This window comes from Pseudorca crassidens, chromosome 17 (assembly GCF_039906515.1).
Source record: "Pseudorca crassidens isolate mPseCra1 chromosome 17, mPseCra1.hap1, whole genome shotgun sequence".
NCBI classification, from domain to species: domain Eukaryota; kingdom Metazoa; phylum Chordata; class Mammalia; order Artiodactyla; family Delphinidae; genus Pseudorca; species Pseudorca crassidens.
The window spans coordinates 20,092,193-20,108,865 of record NC_090312.1 but is presented as its reverse complement, the minus strand read 5'-3'; positions in this window follow the sequence as shown (position 1 = coordinate 20,108,865).

Below are 16,673 nucleotides of genomic sequence, written 5' to 3'. Positions count from 1 at the left end.
AAAATTGAGGAGGTGGACTTTGGGAGCAAAGATATATATTTTTTTCCCTTTTTCTCTTTCTGTGAGTGTGTATGTGTATGCTTCTGTGTGTGATTTTGTCTGTATAGCTTTGCTTGCTTTTACTATTTGTCCTAGAGTCCTGTCTGTTCATGCTTTTTTTTTTTTTTTAGTATAGTTTTCAGTGCTTGTTATCATTGGCAGATTTGTTTTTTGGTTTGGTTGTTCTTTCTTTATTTCTTTTTTTTAATTAAAAATTTCTTAATTAATTTTTGTTTTTTATTTTAATAACTTTTTAATTTTATATTATTTTATCTTTTTCTTTTTTTTTTCTTTTTTCTTTTTTTTTCAGTACACGGGCCTCTCACTGTTGTGGCCTCTCCCGTTGCGGAGCACAGGCTCTGGACGCACAGGCTCAGCGGCCATGGCTCACAGGCCCAGCCGCTCCGCGGCATGTGGGATCTTCCTGGACTGGGGCACGAACCCTCATCCCCTGCATCGGCAGGTGGACTCTCAAACACTGTGCCACCAGGGAAGCCCATCTTTTTCTTTCTTTCTCCCTTTTTTTCTCCCTTTTATTCTGAGCTGTGTGGAGGACAGGCTCTTGGTGCTCCAGCCAGGTGTCAGGGCTGTGGCTCTGAGGTGGAAGAGCCAAGTCCAGGACATTGGTCCACCAGAGACCTCCCAGCTCCAGGTAATATCAAACGGCAAAAATCGCCCAGAGATCTCCATCTCAATGCCAAGACCCAGCTCCACTCAACAACCAGCAAGCTACAGTGCTGGACACCCCATGCCAAACAACTAGCAAGACAGGAACACAATCCCACCCATTAGCAGAGAGGCTGCCTAAAATCATAATAAGGTCACAGACACCCCAAAACACACCACAAGACGTGGACCTGCCCACCAGAAAGACAAGATCCAGCCTCATCCACCACAACACAGGCACTTGTCTCCTCCACCAGGAAGCCTACACAACCCACTGAACCAACCTTAGCCACTGGGGACACACACCAAAAACAACAGGAACTACGAACCTGCAGCCTGCAAAAAGGAGACCCCAAACACAGTAAGTTAAGCAAAATGAGAGGACAGAGAAACACACAGCAGATGAAGGAGCAAGGTAAAAACCCACCAGACCTAACAAATGAAGAGGAGATAGGCAGTCTACCTGAAAAAGAATACAGACTAATGATAGTAAAGATGATCCAAAAGCTTGGAAATAGAATGGAGAAAATAAAATAAACGTTTAACAAGGACTTAGAAGAACTAAAGAGCAAACAAACAATCATGAACAAGACAATAAAGGAAATTAAAAATTCTCTAGAAGGGATCAACAGCAGAATAACTGAGGCAGAAGAACGGATAAGTGACCTGGAAGATAAAATAGTGGAAATAGCTACTGCAGAGCAGAATAAAGAAAAAAGAATGAAAAGAATTGAGGACAGTCTCAGAGACCTCTGGGACAATATTAAATGTACCAACATTCGAATTATAGGGGTCCAGGAAGAAGAAGAGAAAAAGGAAGGGACTGAGAAAATATTGGAAGAGATTATAGTTGAAAACTTCCCTAATGGGAAAGGAAATAGTTAATCAAGTCCAGGAAGCACAGAGATTCCCATATAGGATAAATCCAAGGAGAAACATGCCAAGACACATATTAATCAAACTATCAAAAATTAAATACAAAGAAAAAATATTAAAAGCAGCAAGGGAAAAACAACAAATAACATACAAGGGAATCCCCATAAGGTTAACAGCTGATCTTTCAGCAGAAACTCTGCAAGCCAGAAGGGAGTGGCAGGACATATTTAAAGTGATGAAAGCAAAAAACCTACAGCCAAGATGACTCTACCCAGCAAGGATCTCATTCACATTTGATGGAGAAATTAAAACCTTTACAGACAAGCAAAAGCTAAGAGAATTCAGCACCACCAAACCAGCTTCACAACAAATACTAAAGGAACTTCTCTAGGCAGGAAACACAGAGAAGGAAAAGACCTACAATAACAAACTGAAAACAATTAAGAAAATGGTAACAGAAACATATATATCGATAATTACCTTAAATGTAAATTGATTAAATACTCCAACCAAAAGACATAGACTGGCTGAATGGATACAAAAACAAGACCTGTATAAATGCTGTCTACAATAGACCCACTTCAGACCTAGGGACACATACAGAATTAAAGTGAGGGGATGGATAAAGATATTCCATGCAAATGGAGATCAAAAGAAAGCTGGAGTAGCAATTCTCATATCAGACAAAATAGACTTTAAAATAAAGACTATTACACTACATAATGATCAAGGGATCAATCCAAGAAGAAGACACAAAAATTGTAAATATTTTTGCACCCAACAGAGGAGCACCTCAATACATAAGGCAGATAGTAACAGCCATAAAAGGGGAAATCGACAGTAACACAATCATAGTAGGGGACTTTAACACCCCACTTTCACCAATGGACAGATCATCCAAAGTGAAAATAAATGAGGAAACACAAAATTTTAAATGATACATTAAACAAGATGGACATAATTGATATTTATAGGACATTCCATCCCAAAACAACAGAATACAATTTCTTCTCAAGTGCCCATGGAACATTTTCCAGGATAGATCATATCTTGGGTCACAAATCAAGCCTTGGTAAATTTAAGAAAATAGAAATCATATCAAATATCTTTTCTGACCACAATACTGTGAGACTAGATATCAATTACAGGAAAAAAATCTGTAAAAACTACAAACACATGGAGGCTAAACAATACACTACTTAATAACCAAGAGATCACTGAAGAGATCAAAGAGGAAATCAAAAAATACCTAGAATCAAATGACAATGAAAACACGATGACCCAAAACCTATGGGATGCAGCAAAAGCAGTTCTAAGAGGGAAGTTTATAGCAATACAATCCTACCTGAAGTAACAAGAAACATATCAAATAAACAACCTAACCTTACACCTAAAGCAATTAGAAAAAGAAGAACAAAAAAACGCCAAAGTTAGCAGAACGAAAGAAATCATAAAGATCAGATCAGAAATAAATGAAAAAGAAATGAAGGAAATGATAGGAAAGATCAATAAAACTAAAAGCTGGTTCTTTGAGAAGATAAACAAAATTGATAAACCATTAGCCAGACTTATCAAGAAAAAAAGGGAGAAGACTCAAATCAATAGAATTAGAAATGAAAAAGCAGAAGTAACAACTGACACTGCAGAAATACAAAGGATCATGAGAGATTACTACAAGCAACTATATGCCCATAAAATGAACAACCTGGAAGAAATGGACAAGTTCTTAGAAAAGCACAACCTTCCAAGACTGAACCTGGAAGAAATAGCAAAAATAAACAGACCAATCACAAGCACTGAATTTGAAACTGTGATTAAAAATCTTCCAACAAACAAAAGCCCAGGACCAGATGGCTTCACAGGCTAATTCTCTCAAACATTTAGAGAAGAGCTAACACCTATCCTTCTCAAACTCTTCCAAAATATAGCAGAGGGAGGAACACTACCAAACACATCGTATGAGGCCACCATCACCCTGACACCAAAATCAAGGATTTCACAAAACAGGAAAACTACAGATCAATATCACTCATGAATATAGATGCAAAAATCCTCAACAAAATACTAGCAAACAGAATCCAACAGCACATTAAAAGGATCATACACCATGATCAAGTGGGGTTTATCCCAGGAATGCAAGGATTCTTCAATATTCACAAATCAATCAATGTGATAAACCATATTAACAAATTGAAGAAGAAAAACCATATGATCATCTCAATAGATGCAGAAAAAGGTTTTGACAAAATTCAACACCTATTTATGAAAAAAACCCTCCAGAAAGTAGGCATAGAGGGAACTTTCCTCAACATAATAAAGGCCATATATGACAAAACCACAGCCAACATCTTCATCAATGGTGAAAAACTGAAACCATTTCCACTAAGATCAGGAACAAGACAAGGTTGCCCACTCTCACCATTACTATTCAACATAGTTTTGGAAGTTTTAGCCATAGCAATCAGAGAAGAAAAAGAAATAAAAGGAATCCAAATTGGAAAAGAAGAACTTAAGCTGTCATTGTTTGCAGATGACATGATACTATAAACAGAGAATCTTAAAGATGCTACCAGAAAACTACTAGAGCTAATCAATGAATTTGGGAAAGTAGCAGGATACAAAATTAATGCACAGAAATCTCTTGCATCCTATACACTAATGATGAAAAATCTGAAAGTGAAATCAAGAAAACACTCCCATTTACCATTGCAACAAAAAGAATAATATACCTAGGAATAAACCTACCTAAGGAGATAAAAGAAATGTATGCAGAAAATTATAAGACACTGATGAAAGAAATTAAAGATGATACAAAGAGAAAACCTATGGGAACTTGGGATGAACATACACACACTACTATATATAAGATAGATAACCAACAAGGACATGGTGTATAGCACAGGGAACTCTACTCAATATTCTGTGATAACCTATAAGAGAAAATAATCTAAAAAAGAATGAATGTATTTATATATATACACATATTCACTTTGCTGTACACCTGAATCTAACACAACATTGTAAATCAACTATATGGCAAAAATTTTAAATAATAAAAAAAAAGAAAATGAGAACTTAGGTCCAGGATGTAGCATATCCAATGTGACCCCACAGGAAAGGAACTGGGGCCGTAAACACTCAAAACCTCCCTCCCTTGGATCTCCTGCCAGCGTTTCTCATTGGCCCAAAGCAAGTGGAAGCTGGATAGATGCTGTTCAGCCTCCAGGAGAAAAGAAGGTGGCAAAAGGAGAAAGAGAGTGAATTAGAGGGGAGCATCAGAAGACATACAAGGTGGAAAGTGGAGGAGAATGAATCTGAAGTGGCAAGCAAGATAGTCATCACAACCACTTTCATAAAGGGTGAGCTCACCTAATTATAGAGCCATTTTTCTGGAAAGTTATATTAGTCAAGATTTTACAATGGATTTAACTTAACAGTCACAGAAACAACCCTCTTTTACTATAAATATTACCTCTGTTCATTAATATTTAATTATTTTATTATAGTAATAAGTGAACTGGAAAACAGGTTTGGGAACAAACACACTTGACTCTTAGTAAGCGCACATAGCAACGGTTGATAGTTGAAGCAGGCAGGCATGACCCAGATGCCCACTCTCTGCAAGGATTCAGTGACCAGTGGAATGGGTCACTGTGATTTACCAAGTGACGAAGTACATCAGTGAAACCAGCAAATCAGATCAGAAAGGCAGAGAAGAGCTTCTAGTGAAGTTCTATGCTGAGCATCTGGTCATTTTACTTGATAAGTTAAATGGAGAAATATTTGTCTAGCTAGATAATATCAAATCATTTTTCCCTAATCTTATAGTGTCAATAATCTTCAGTTTCTTATCAAAGCTGTCAATGATGGTTAATTTCTGTGCAGTCTTCGTGCCTGAAAATTTCATAGATCAGCCTCCCCTGCACCACGTGCTTGGTCCATTTTAACAGACCAGTTTTGCAGGCAACATCAATGATTAATGAATCCTATGAGCTGAACTAGCAGCTTGCTTGGTATATCTGAACTGGGTGCTTTAAAACTCATTACTGGTACCTACTGAAGCTTTTCTAATAGATTTAAAATAGATTGCACTGCTATTAACACGATTCTGCTCTTATGTGATCTAGATTTTCATGTTCCTTATTTGTGTGTTGTAATTTATTGTTAGGCACTATTAACAGACATTCATTAAAAAAAAAGTCAATCTACATTCAGGATAACAATTTACCATGTATCATTTAGAAAAGAAAGACTTTTACTCTAAAGTTACATGTCTAAATGATGGACATCTGACACAAGATAGCACTCCTTTAATGTAGAATTTATATGTTTAATATTATAAATAAAGCCAGGTCTATACGAAAATAGTGCCCTGGAATACTCCCTGTAGTGGATATTGGTTATTTGCTCAATATTTGTTCTTCTGTGTGGTTGTGATGGAGCTGCTAAACATGTTACTCTATCTCTTCCCTCATGATGGGAACATGTTCTAGGCTGGCCAAGCAAGTAAACTTCTTTTCCTAATCACTGTGATTGGTTCAAAAACGTGACTCAAGCACAAGGCCAATCACTTTTTGTCAAGGTTTAACATATGGATAATGGGAGATATGATGTATCTCTCTTCCTCTAGGATTACAAGTAATAAAGGTGATGGGAACAGGAGTTGTCACAGACATCTTTCTGTCATGAATGGAGGAAGCCACCTATGCTAGGAGAGAGTAGGAGTAACTCATAATCACCTAATTTAGCACATAAAAAATACATTATTACCACTCCTTTCTCTGATGTAAAGTATAAAATCTAGAATCTCCCTGCATTCTTAGATGACTAATTTATGCTAATTTAGACTTCAGTTTTTAAGGCTTTAGACACCTCTTGGTCTAGGAAGGTCAGGGAAACCTGATGGATATCCCACAAAGGCTACTTTCTGTAAGGGGGGAAAATTGGGGTTAACAGAAGAAAGAGGAATGAATGTGAATGACCAGGAAGAAAACAAAAAAGAAGTGAAAAAAGAAAATTATAAGCCCCCAAATCTGGATTGAAAACCAAATTGTGGTTAAACTTGGTGGTTGCTTAAAGAAATAAAATAGATGAAATAGTAGATTTTATATATGTTTAAGATTTATTGCCTTCTGCTTTTACATTTCATGATTCCAGGAAGACTGATGGTATCAACAGCCAAGAAATGTTATAGTCATTCAGGGAAACTGGATGCATTAACAAAAAAGCCACAGTAAATAAATAGAATTGCACACAGCAAATGGAAAATCATAAGATCTACCCAAGAAAAGGTAATTAATTAATTAGTTCTTGATCAGAACCTGTTAAATACACATCAATGTAGACCACTCAGCTAGAAATTAGGTCATGTCCCCTGTTGCAGGAAGAAAAAGCAGTTTAACTGGGTGTGGTTCTGCAGTATGTACACTGCAGTATATTCCATATGTCTTTTTCACTTCAGGCTTGCTTTTTGTATTGTACAGAGTAGACAGAAATGACTGAGTAAACAGAAAATGGCAAATTGCACTAAGTAATTCCAAGATTTCACATATGAATTCCACAGAATCAAGAAAAATTTAGCAATAACTGGTGGAAAATAAAAGATTGTATCACAGGGAAAGATAACACAAGGTGGACATTTCCATTGCCCTTTATGAAGTGAAAACTCAGTTTCTCTTGATGGAAAATGGAAATTGAGTCCTGAAGACTCCTAACATATAAGCCAAATAAGTTTAGTCAATGTTGTAAGTCTATCAGCACAGCTTTGTACACCACCTTGAGGAGAGAGTGACGTTTAGTTAATAAATGTAATTTATACATATATATTTAAATGTGTGTTTATATGTAATATAAATTCATGTTCATGTAAAATATAATTTATTAATCTCTTTACATAAGCCAGGTATCACATGGAGTACTTTTCACTGGATTATCTCATGTATGGCTCCTAATTTTGAGGGTGTTATTACTTCCTCACTGTGAGGATGAGGAAGGAGAAGTCAATAACCTATCCCAGTTTACACAGAGTAAGTGGTAGAGTTCATCTGAACATAGGCGGGCTGACTCTACTGCTCACACCGTGTCACTGTGTGACTCTTTGGAAGCCAAGTTGCATTTGATAAGGGCACACCAGCAACTGGCCCAAGTGCAATTACTGTAAACGTTGAGGTGGAAGCAGAGGAATAAGTCTGCAGGTTACTACTGACCTTGGTCAGACTTGAGCTAATAAGAGTCCCGACTGTGGCTGTGTGTGACCGTTGGGTTGAAGAGGAAGAGGCAGACACAAGAGCTACTTAGGAGATTGCTTGGCCAGAACTTGGCATCCATTAGATGGAAAGGTAATGGGGGAAAGAGGAGAATCCTTAGGTTCCTGGTTAAGTGATGAGAAAGTGTGCCCCCCAATACATAAAGATTTAGGAAAGCAGTTTGTTAATTATTTTCAGTAGAAAAGTGTTGTATTTGAGGTAACTGCCCTTCTGTTGGAGATACTCAGAAGGCAGATAAATACGTAGGAGTGAAACTCAAGAGAGATTAACCCTAGAGAAAAAGATATTGGGAATTGTTAGCTTGGGGGTGAGGCAGTTATTAAATGTGATTAAACCCTCAAAATTATACATAGATTAGAAAAAAAGATAGGAAATCCAGGAGAGGAACCTTAGAAATAACCGGCATTTGAAGAGTTCTGCCATGCTTCCCAAGATCGAGGCTTGATTTCTTCAAGAGATTCTTTAATATTTGGTCTTAGTTATTAAACAGTTTTTATACTAATAAATTATGCTTGGATTACAATAAACATCATTTGAATAAAATAGTAACCAAATACAATAAAAATTTTAAAGTAAAATAATATATCATAAATATATATAAATAGAAAATAAAAATAAATATAATGAAATAAATAAAATATATTATAGATATATAATATAAATAATAATAATATATAAGTACTATCAATAAATAACACTAAATAAAATAAATACAAAATAGGATATCAAAAATTACAGATACCATAGACTACAATAGTGATTGCACTATTTATTAAGTGACTTTATTATAATGAATGAAGAGTAGAAAATATTGGCAGTGTAAAGAAACAAAAATATCAATGATTTTATCACTTGACAATAACCTTTTTTAATAAATCAGTTAATTTACTTCTAGTAATTTGTCTGTGGAAAACATAAAGCAGGCTCACATTATTTAAAATAAAATTAAAATAATGCTGTATATTTAGTTTGTGTTATTATTTTTATTTCCTTATTAAGGTAAAACTAATATACACTAAAATTCACACATTTTAAAAACACAGTTCAATGAGTTTGGGCACATGAGTATACCCATGTACCCAACAAGATATGGGATGGCTCCATCATCCCAGAAATGTTTCTTATGTTTCTTTCTAATCAACACCTCCAACTCGTGGAAATCCCCTTTTTGATTTCTATGGCCATGGATTAGTTTTGCCTGTTCTAGAACTTTCTATAAATGGAAGTCCACAGAATGTATTCTTTTTTGTCCTACTTCTTTTGATACCACAATGTTTTGGAGATGTAGCTACGTGTATCAATAGTTTACTGAGTAGTATCGCAACTTGCTTATCCATTCACCTACTGATAAATATTTGGGGTGTTTTCAGTTTGGGGCTATTATGAAAAGCTTTCTCTGACCATGTTTTTACAAATTTCATGAACATATGTTTTCACTTCTGGCTTTCAGAACTCTAAGATAATAAATTTATGTTGCTTCCTGCCACTGAATTTAATTTGTTACAGTGGCATTAGCAACTAATACATTTTCTTTTATTATTTTCAGAATTAGCTTATTCTAATGGCCATTAGCACATCAAAACCTCTCTAAACTCATTCCAAATTGCCACTGAAACTCATATTAATTTAACTAAAATTCCCAAATACGAGGACCTTAAGTCAGATATCTCTTCTAAATGCAGAGTTCTTAAATAAAAAGGGCAAAAGAGATGTGTATATGCATGTATGTTGAGAGGCAGCCATGAGAAACTACTAGCAAGTATATTTTTGCCTAAAACGAACACCTGTTATTGACACAACTATTTTCAGTAACTTGAGAATAGTTATCATTATGCAATGTGCTCAATTTTGTCAAATGACACAATTGACATTGTGATAAAATTGTCTTCTTATTCCACTGCTCTTCAGACAAATCTAAGCAGTACCAGAAGCTTCCCCTCCTGCTGACACTGAACACCACACCCGTTACTTAACATTCACACCTAATTCTCTCTTGTGACAGCTTTCATTTATTCCCACTCTTAAATGCCGTGAAAAGATAACCCACAAACATTTCTGCATTACTCCTTTCCCCATTTACACTAAAACCTTACCTGTGTGCATAGGTGTAGTTAGCATCTCCACTGAATCAATAGCATGGCTGATAACAGAATATGTAAGATGAAAGAGGAAGTTTTTTTTATCTGTGATCTCAAATGCCAACATAAGCAGTAAGGTACATGTCCTTATAGTGTCCTAACAGTGCGAGAGGGTTCCCTTTTCTCCACACCCTCTCCAGCATTTATTGTTTGTAGATTTTTTGATTATGGCTATTCTGACTGGTGTGAGGTGATACCGCATTGTAGTTTTGATTTGCATTTCTCTAACGATTAGTGATGTTGAGCATCCTTTCATGTGTTTGTTGGCCATCTGTATATCTTCTTTGGAGAAATGTCTATTTAGTTCTTCTGCCCATTTTTGGATTGGGTTGTTTGTTTTTCTGATATTGAGCTGCATGAGCTGCTTGTATATTCTGGAGATTAATCCTCTGTCAGTTGCTTCGTTTGCAAATATTTTCTCCCGTTCTGAGGGTTGTCTTTTCGTCTTGTTTATGGTTTCCTTTGCTATGCAAAAGCTTTTAAGCTTCACTAGGTCCCATTTGTTTATTTTTGTTTTTATTTCCTTTTCTCTAGGAAGTGGGTCAAAAAGGGTCTTGCTGTTATTTATGTCATAGAGTGTTCTGCCTATGTTTTCCTCTAAGAGTTTGATAGTGTCTGGCCTTACATTTAGGTCTTTAATCCATTTTGAGTTTATTTTTGTATATGGTGTTAGAGAGTCTTCTAATTTCATTCTTTTACATGTAGCTGTCCAATTTTCCCAGCACCACTTATTGAAGAGGCTGTCTTTTCTCCATTGTATATTCTTGCCTTCTTTATCAAAGATAAGGTGACCATATGTGTGTTGGTTTATCTCTGGGCTTTCTATCCTGTTCCATTGATCTATATTTCTGTTTTTGTGGCAGTACCATACTGTCTTGATTACTGTAGCTTTGTAGTATAGTTTGAAGTCCTCAAGTTTATTATTAAAAATAAAAAATGACACTTGTTTGTTCCCATGCTGGGATAGAGTATCTCTGCTTGATTGTCTCATAGACATCTCAAATTTAACAGGTCTTAAAAAGAACTGCTGTCTTGAAGGGAATTCCCTGGTGGTCCAGTGGCATTTCCACTGAAGGGGGCAGGCATTTGATCTCTCGTCAGGGAATTAAGATCCTGTATCTCACATGCTGCAGGCCCAGCCAAAAAAAACAAAAAAGAAAAAAAGAACTGCTGACTTGATTTGGTTATTTCCCAATTCTGTCCCCCTTCCTGCTCCTATTGTCTTCTATCCTCTCTTCAGCAGTGTTAATGGCATGACCGCCTCACCCAGTGAACCAGCCAGAATCCTAGGTTGTAATCATGAGTCCCACTTTCTCCTCTCCATTCTGTCACACCAACTGTCATCAAGTACTCTTTATTCTGTCATAAGTACATGTGGAATCCATGTCCCTACCTCCATCTTCACTCCAGCTACCTTAGACCAGACCACCATTGCTTCCTCCCTGTATCACTCAGCAGCCCCCTAACCAGGCACTCTCACTCTTATTAACTCTAAATCCATTCAACATTGAAAGTCTACTTAAAACATACCTTGGGGTCACTTAACCTATCTATTTCAGAACCCTGCAATAGCTTCCTGTTGTGCTTGGAACAAAATCCAAATTTCTAACCCTGGCCTGTAATACCCTGAACAATCTGGCTTTGCCTATCATTTCAGACTTATTCTCTGTGGCTCATTGACACACTGTTGGCTTCATCTCCATGGATTCTGTCCTAGTCTATTCAGGATGCTGTAACAAAAACACCATGAATTGGATAGCATGTGAACAACAAAAATTTATTTCTCACAGTTCTGGAGGCTATGAAGTCCAAGATCAAGGCTCCAGCAGATTCCATGTCTGGTGAGAGCCTACTTCCTTGTTCAAATACAGCTGTCTTTCACCATGTCCTTACATGGCAGAAGGGATGAGCAAGCTCTCTGGGGTTTCTTTTACAAGGGCCCAATTCCATTCATGAGGGCTCCATCCTCATGGCCTAATCACCTCCTAAAGGCCCCCCCCTCTAAATACCATCACATTGAGGGTTAGTTGTCAACATATGAATTTGAGGATGGACATATTCCATCTATAGCAGGTTCCACAAAGAAGACAAAACTCTCCCTGGTTTTAGGATCCTCACACAAATATTCCCTCTTCCACCAAAGATTCCCCCTCTTCTTTCGTTGTTTAAATGTCACCTCCTCAGAGGTGTTTCTCTTGACTACTGTACTCAGAATGGGATAGTTACTTTCCTTCTGGCACTTACCATGGCTTGTAATCATTTGCTTATTTGCCTCTGCACTGTGTTTGGTGTCTTTCCACCACAAAAATGTAAGCTCCATGAAGCCAGAGTTTGGGTGTCTTGTCCACTTTCTTTTTCTAGCACCTAGAGCAAGGTCTATAACAAAATGAACATCTGTTGCAGAGTAGGTAATTAGTGACTTTTTGTTAATGAAGATAAAACATTTTAGATCTTATATAATTACATCATAGTGAGAGATAATTACTATTCGTAGCAACATTTTACAGATAAGAAAACTGAAACTTAATCTTTCTAGCTGTGTTGCTTTCCTGTGTCGTCACACAGGTAGAAAGTGGTGACATTAGAATTGAAACACATCAGTCTGCTCAGTTAACCAGGTTATTCGTGGCCCTGGGACTCTGTGGGAAATACAGGCTGTAAGGAGCTGGGGAAAATCAAATGTAATCCCTAAAGGCCCTTCTTCTACCTAATTAGGAATTATAAAATTGTGATTTCTCTAATTTTACCATTCTTTCTACATTTCTTAGCTGGAATTCTTCTATTACAAAGGGGGCTTAATACTGCATATGTTTCATATGCAGTTTATTATGAGTTATTGAAATTACTAAATAACATGGATTCCAAAACTCAGATAGGAATTTTGAATAGACTTAACAAAAACTATTCTGAGAGTAACAGAGGGGGAAAAACGGGTACTTCTGTTTTCCCTCCCTGCCATTTTGGACTCTTGTCTAGGCAATAGAGCAATTAGTGAAGCCAAATCCAGCCTCTGTACCCTGACACTGAATTAAATCTCAGAGACAGAGTTTTGGGTGAAGTAGAAAAGGATAGCTTTATTGCTTTGCCAGGCAAAGGGAGCCCCAGCAGGCTAATGCCCTCGAAAACTGTGTGTCCCAACCTGGAGGGTGTAGTCAGGCGTTTTACAGTAATGGTTCAAAGAGGGTGTGATCAGCTTGTCGACATTCTTCTGACTGGTTGGTGATGAGGTAAGTGGGAGTCAGCAGCATCAACCTTCTGGTTCCCCCCGGTCTGGGGTCTACATGCTTGTGGGCGCCATACCTTTAACTTCTCCCACCTGGTGGGGTTTCAGTATCTGCAAAACAGCTCAAAGATATTGTTATGTATAATTACTTGACGGGGAACAAGGACCCTGCCCCAAGGCTGCACTACTTTCTCTTTTGACTGTTCCTCCCTTGTCTCCACATTCCCCCGGTTCCCTACCTAGCATTTGTTTGAACCTGCCTGTTGGAACTCAGGGAGGGTCATGGAGGCTGAATGAAGCTTATTTCCTGTAATCAAGAAATGGGGAACAGAGAAAGGCTTTTGTGCCCTGGAGCCCCACAGGGTCCTGCTCAGTATCATCAGTATCATAAGTTCAGTAACAAGAGATTGTGCATTTTCTACTAGAAAAAGTCAGTTATTAGAAAATTCCCTACAGAACTATTATATTGAAATATCATACATTTTCACATTTAAGTCTTAAGAGTGATGGGTTTAAGGTGATTTTTAGCAATCATTGGTAGAATCTCCACAAGTTAAAACTTCCCAAAACAGCAAAAGTGATTCACTCACCCACCCACACAACTTTCCACTCTCTCCTTCATACCCTTTCTGGACGGTCTCAGAAGAGAAATTTGGGGACAATATTATTGAGAAAGAAATAAGGGAGAGGTTTCTTTCCCACCTAAATCCTATTATCATATCCATAAATTAACCATAAAAAGAAACAGGAACAGCAATGAACATAAACACAGCTCCACAGGAGATCCAGATGAGTCAACTGGCTTCAAGCCATGGATCAGGGAGAACCAGTGAAAACCAGAGATCACTCAGGATGGAGAAGAGGAAAGATGGCAAAAAAAAAACCCTCAAGATTTAGAAAGAAGTACATAAAAATGGCTCCCTCTATCCCATTTGTTTGGGATTGGTGTCTGCTTATAGGGGGACTTTTAGTAGATTTGGCTGGAAAGAACTGGGCATATAAGGGAAGTGCTGATTCTCCTGGTTGGTGGGTAGATTGGAAGAGAGATATGATTTTGATTATGGAATTTTTAGCATGGGGACCAGTTTATTCATAGGTCTACAATGGTTGATATCCCCAACAAGATTTTTTTGTATAATAAGGAATAATCTGCTAGGAAATAATGTGCTAAGAAAAAAGGAGAATTGACCCACATGAGAAGCAGAGAGTGCTACTCGGTGTATCTCTAGAGAGAAAATTTTCTCAGCATGGAACATAGAGTGAGTTTTCCCATTGTAGACTACAGAAAATCTAATGAAGCTTTGGTACTCTTAGGATTCCATCCCCTTACTGCCATCAGTATCCATAGGGGAACCATTATTGTATTCAGAAAGAATGGCTACAGAATCTGAAGGAGAGAGGACCAAAGGAAAGAGGTAGCATTACTCTCGAAGAAACAGGAAAAAGCATACTTGGTATTTGTATTCTTTTCCTTAATGGATGGCACCTGCAGCCAAAGTGACTAAGAGAATAAACAAAATACCCTCAGGGACTCCCAGAAATAATGGGAGAGTTCAAGGTCCTGAAAAGGGAATGCGACAACAGAAAATGTTTTTTTTTTTTTTTTTTTGGTTTGATTTTTGTTTTTTTTTTTTGCGGCACGCGGGCCTCTCACTGTTGTGGTCTCTCCCGTTGCGGAGCACCGGCTCCGGAGACGCAGGCCCAGCGGCCATGGCTCACGGGCCCAGCTGTTTCGCGGCATGTGGGATCCTCCCGGACCGGGGCACGAACCCGCGTCCCCTGCATCGGCAGGCGGACTCTCAACCACTGAGCCACCAGGAAAGCCCCAAATCTGTTGTTTTTTATAGTTAATGTGACCACATTAGCATCTCACAGACTGGTATGGTCTAGGAAAATAATGGATCATGATAGTGCATATGTATGTAAACATTTTAAATCCCCTGTCATAAAGAATATTATGCTTCAATAGGGGGATGAAGAATAAGAAAAATAAAAGGAACTTGAAAATTATGTCAATGTCTCATATCACACAGAAGTACATATTGAAGGCAAGTATTAAAGGAGAATAAATAAGATAAAGATGAGTGTGTGTGTCTCTGTGTGTGTGTTTTCTGATGGGAAATAAATCAAGTATGCCACCTTTCCTGGTGTTATCTTCTTTCTTTAGTTTTATTCCTATTCATTTTGACTTTATAGTATGCCATGCTAAGATTCTAAACTCCCTTGCTCTTTTGTTCTTCCATTGCTCCTCCATGGCAAATAGCCAACCGATAGCCAAGAATCCAGCTCTTCATCTCTTTTGTGACGACCCCTAGGTTGATGAGTACTGCTGGGAAAGTCCCATTGTTGGGCAAATTGACATCACCATCAACATGTGCTCAGCATTCCCAACTGAGCCTTTAGTGTGGATTGAAAGGACTACCCTGTTATGAAAGTCATTGTGCATACCTCCTTACAATAATTCTTTTTCTACTCTTCTCAAGCATTTCTTGTCTCCTTCCCCACTCCCTCTCATCAGACGACCTCAAGTTATCTTCCAAATTATCAGAAAAATAGAAGCCATCAGATGAAATTTGTCTCAACTTCCGTCTAGAAATCTATAAAAATACTCAAGTCTACTCCAAAATTTTTCTCTTTTAATCCTTTTAATGACCTTCTTAGGACCCTCGCAAGTTTAGTTATTTCTCCATCATCAGCCAAATATGTTCACCTGTTCTTTACATGTATGTTTGTGTTCATGTGCATGTATTATGTATATATTCCTCCATTAAGACTAACTACCCTTCTAGTTACTATCTTAACTTCTTACCTTTCCACAACAAAATTTCACAGAGTTGTCTATATTCATTCCCTGTGGTTTCTCACTTTGCATTCCCTATTTAGCATTCTTCTTTTACCATTTCACTAATCTTGTTCTTGCCAAGTCACTAATAATTTAAACATTACTAAAGTATACTATTCAGTCCTCATTTCATCTTATTTCTTAGCCTCATTCAACAGAAACGTTTTTGGTTCTGATTTTCTTGAAACAATCATTTCATTTGGCTTCCCTGATACCTCTGCTTTTCATTTGTTTCTTCTATTTCTCTGACCACACTATTTCCATTATTGGGTCACACGCCTCCAAGCAGCAATAGGGTATTGGAGTTCCTTGTGGTTCTGTCCAGTACTCTCTGTCCACTCTCCTCCTAGACAAGCCCTAACATGTTCGAGGCTTCCATTACTATGTGTGTCTCCAGTCCAAATCTATGTCTGAGTCCATGATTCATAGATCCAACTTCCCATGCAGGCTTTCCGTTTGGACTTCTTACAGCGCCCAAAACTCTACTGTCCCAGAGAAGAATTCCTGCTCCTCCTTTGTTTCTCGTGATCATTCATGAGAATATGTGTTCATCTTTGACACCTACTTTCCCTTTATCACATCATACAGCCATTCATCCAGCTCGGCCAATTCTACCTCTAAAG